Genomic DNA, 3,773 nt, shown 5'->3' with positions numbered 1-3,773 from the left:
CGGCAGATGTCACGCCTTTTGGTGGCACCCCCTCTGGTGGCACTCCTTTTGGTGGCACACCCTCTGGCGGCACCCCTTTATGTGGCACTCCGGGAGAGGGTACCCCCGTCGGTACACCGGATGTTCAGGGATCTCCTGGATATGCCCAGGAGCGTGGACGGAGATGGGAGAGGGCCCATACACGGCACACTCCTAGGGATTATGGATACCTAGTGGATGGCAGGTCAGGAGCCATCATCATGAATGATGAGGGGAGGAGGGTGATGGCTCGCATGAGGGAGTTGTGCCAACAAGTTTTTCGGCACAACGTCCTGGATCATTGGAGGAACATACCGGAGGGGAGCAAGGAGTACATAGTAGCATCCTTGCACGAGGAGTTCCCGGTGCCAGCCGCAGTGGATAGATTCTCTATGGGCTGGATGATGGATTGCATGCGTGCATACATGTCACATAGACGATCCGACGCACGCAAGGCAATCAAGAGTGGGGCTCCAAAGCCCGAGTGGTTAGATGCAGACGACTGGCACCGACTGAGGGAGGAGGCTACAAATTCGCCAAGACGTTGGAGTCAGCAACGGGAGGCGGCGAGGGCACGAATCGAGGCCGGATCGGTACATCATCTTGGGAGTGGCGGCCACAGGACATATTTGGAGGACTTTGTAAGATTCTCTTTTGTTTTGCTTATTTGTTTTTTTGAGATATTCTTTGTACTGACAATCATGTTTCTAACAGTTAGCATTTTGTTTTCTTTGCAGCACTCCATTACAAATCGCTATCCGCAAGGCCTTGAGACTCGATATGCGGAGAGGCACGGTCTCAGATCATTGATCGACCGATTGTATAGACGCGGCGGCCCAGTAAGTCACTCATCTTTCTTGTCCGTAGTTACCATGAGATATTTGAATGCATTATTGTATGGTGGATTGATATGTTGTTTCTTTTTCTGTAGAATCCGTTTGATGCTCCTTTACAGCGGGAAGAGCTTTCGAGGGACGACGATTTGTAGCTCGCCCTTGGATCCTTAGAGCTCACATACCTTTAGTTTTTAGTCGCCCGATCTATGTAGACATTTTCTATGTATTAGTGATATTGTTTTATGATTGTACCAATCGCATTTTATGCGATATCATGTATTTATTTCATCCATCAGTTTTATGATTTTAGTATACATTCTTTTTGTTTGCAAACGCTTTGTATGAAGCAGTGCAGAAACTATTTTGTATGGCTCTCATACAGCACACAGTGCTATATGTGGCAGGGCAGCTTGCTGCCCTGCCACAATTTTTTTTTTCTCTGTTACCGTCGCTATTTGCGTCGCAAATTTACTGCACGCGTCGCAATTGCCATCTCTATCAGCGTCGCAAATTCTCTGTAACCGTCGCTATTTGCGTCGCTATTGCCGTCGCAAATGCGACGCATATAGCGACGGTTATAGCGACGATTCTATGGCGTCGTCAATAACGACGCTTTTTGCGACGACGGGGGCAAATTTTGTTGTTTGTATTTTCGTCGCTTTAAACGTCGCTATAAGGTCTATATCTTGTAGTGTATCAACAAGTTGAGGATCAGGCATGTTGGTTAGAGTGGTTGATACATTATCATAGGCAGGAGGCAAACTTTTTAACAAGACACCAATACAGACATCTTCATCCATTTTTAGCTTTATTCCTGCAAGTTGAGTAAGCAGGCTTTCCATGTAGTTCAGATTGGATGCCAGGGATGTATGAGGCTTCATATCAAGTCGGAAAAATTCAATTAATAGACCATACTTAGACGATTTTGACTGTGCACCAAATAGGGTATCCAATTTATCCCAAGTGTCATGGGATGTGTCATAGGCATCCACATGATGGATGTAGTTGTCGTCCAATTCTAGTTTGATGATGGCTTGTGCCTTGTCATCATTCTTTTTGCCAAGTAACTGCAAGGTCCGCATCTCGAGGTTTCTTCTCTTTGCCATTTGTGATGGCCCAAAGACCCTTCTTCATCAGGATGAGCTTGATCTGAGTTTTTCAAGTGTGGAACCCGACTCCCTTGAACCGAGCATTTGGAGAGTCTTTTCCCATGTTGAGGTTGCAAGATCAACAGCAAATCAACAACACAATTCTAAGATTCTATCAGTAGAAGAGCAGATTGCAATGTGTCAAGAGACACAGTTAGTGACAGTGTGAAAACACACTATGTCAGTGTTAATGTTGAGCTTGATTCTTCTTGATCAGGATCGTTTGGTCGTTCTTCAATCTTCTCAAGTCCTTCCCCTCCTTGATTTGATGCTGGGTCAATGGATTAGAGTGGGCTTTAGCTTGGTTTACTGTCAGTGGTGAGAAAAAATGAGGAAAAAAAAGCTTGAGAGATTTTGGCTATGGTTGACAGTTTAGGGTTTCAAATAGGGGCCTTGTTTTTTGCAGATTGCAGGAGCTATGGTTGATCATTTCCAAAACTTTTTTTATGGAAATGAAGCTTACTTCAAGCTCTTCAAAAGCCCTATCCTCCTCATCAAGATCGCGGCCTATATGGCGCGCACAGAGTGGACGAACAGGCATGGTGCAGTTTTGGGCAGCGATGTCAAATGTCTGCAATGCCAGGGGATCTTCAAGATGCTCTCCTTTAAATAGCCAAATCTTTGATTGGCTCAAGTAGAAGCCAACATCGTAAATGTAACTATCTCGTAATGTGCTTCAATAAATACTCTGATGATCCAAAGAACCATGGGAAGAGGTGCCAAAGCGCGGAGGGTTAGGACATATCCTAACAATTTTCCCCAATCTCCAATGTTTCCATTGCAACGAGCTAGGGATTATCTAAGCTAGTTGCCATGAATTGGATCAAGAAAATGAGGAACCAACAAAGAAGCATAGTTGTGGGAGTTCAACATTTGGTATGCTACAAGAATCAAATAATGATGAAGACCTAGAGCACACTATAGCCTTTGAAGATGAGTAGAAGCCCTAGAAACAATGCACTAAGCCTTATTCTTGAAACGAGTATTTCTAATCATGAATCTAGCTACAATACATTGAAATAAATCTATCATTGAATTTATAGTATGACATTCAAGTTTGAATGCTTTCATGTAATCAAAATAGCATAGTGAAAGTATGCTGGATCTTAACTCACAGACTGTAACAACTCCGAAACACGCAATTCACATACGAAAGCCCTCATGGGGATAATAGCATTTGGTTTGCATAAATCGAATTGGGATAATGGCAAAATTTTTTAAGTTATTCCCCTTATCCCCCCGGTCGACTGTCGTGCTAGAGGTGGAGGGGAATAGGAGTGACTAAGCTCCTCGGTGGAGCTCGCAGGCGATAAGTAGCCATGGCTACTGCCACGCAGGGGAGGGAGGATCCCCCTTCCCTTACCTATATAAATTTTGGGGGGGGGGGGGGCAAGTGGAAGGAGGGCCACCAGAGATCGAGAAGAAGACGTTGCCGCCTATCATAAGAGAGAAAGGGAGGATTATTATACTAGGCCTGTGGACAGCAGCCATGAGGGAGGGAACGGCCGTCCTACTGGCCATCGGAGGGAGGGGATGAGGAGCCGGGTTGCCGTGGAGCTAGAGGGAGTCGCCATCTAACTACCGTGAGAAGGGAGAGTAGACCGTTTTGTTGAGAGGAGGAGAGGCCCATCGTCGACTGTGCCGCTGTCAAGGAGGAGCCCATCGTCGCACAGTACCAGTGTCAAGGAGGAGTCGCCCTGCATTCGCCATCTGCCACTAATGCTATCTAACCCCGCCCCCCCCTTAAGAAAGCCTTACTTTAAAAGGGCCT

At 45.9% G+C, this 3,773-nt stretch overlaps 1 long non-coding RNA gene across 1 annotated transcript; it reads left to right on the top strand.

The window, feature by feature from the left end:
* The first annotated feature begins 586 nt into the window (after window positions 1-586).
* LOC148041680 (uncharacterized) lies at window positions 587-1,068 on the top strand. The gene is made up of 3 exons (XR_015692464.1): window positions 587-659; window positions 756-857; window positions 950-1,068. It is a non-coding gene; the product is annotated as an uncharacterized LOC148041680 (long non-coding RNA).
* The last annotated feature ends 2,705 nt before the right edge of the window (window positions 1,069-3,773 follow it).

This window comes from Lygodium microphyllum, chromosome 1, assembly GCF_053477565.2.
Source record: "Lygodium microphyllum isolate KBCC chromosome 1, Lygodium_microphyllum_v1.1.10, whole genome shotgun sequence".
Classification (NCBI taxonomy): Eukaryota; Viridiplantae; Streptophyta; class Polypodiopsida; order Schizaeales; family Lygodiaceae; genus Lygodium; species Lygodium microphyllum.
The sequence above is the reverse complement of the archived record's forward strand: the minus strand, read 5'-3'. Positions and strand labels throughout refer to the sequence as shown.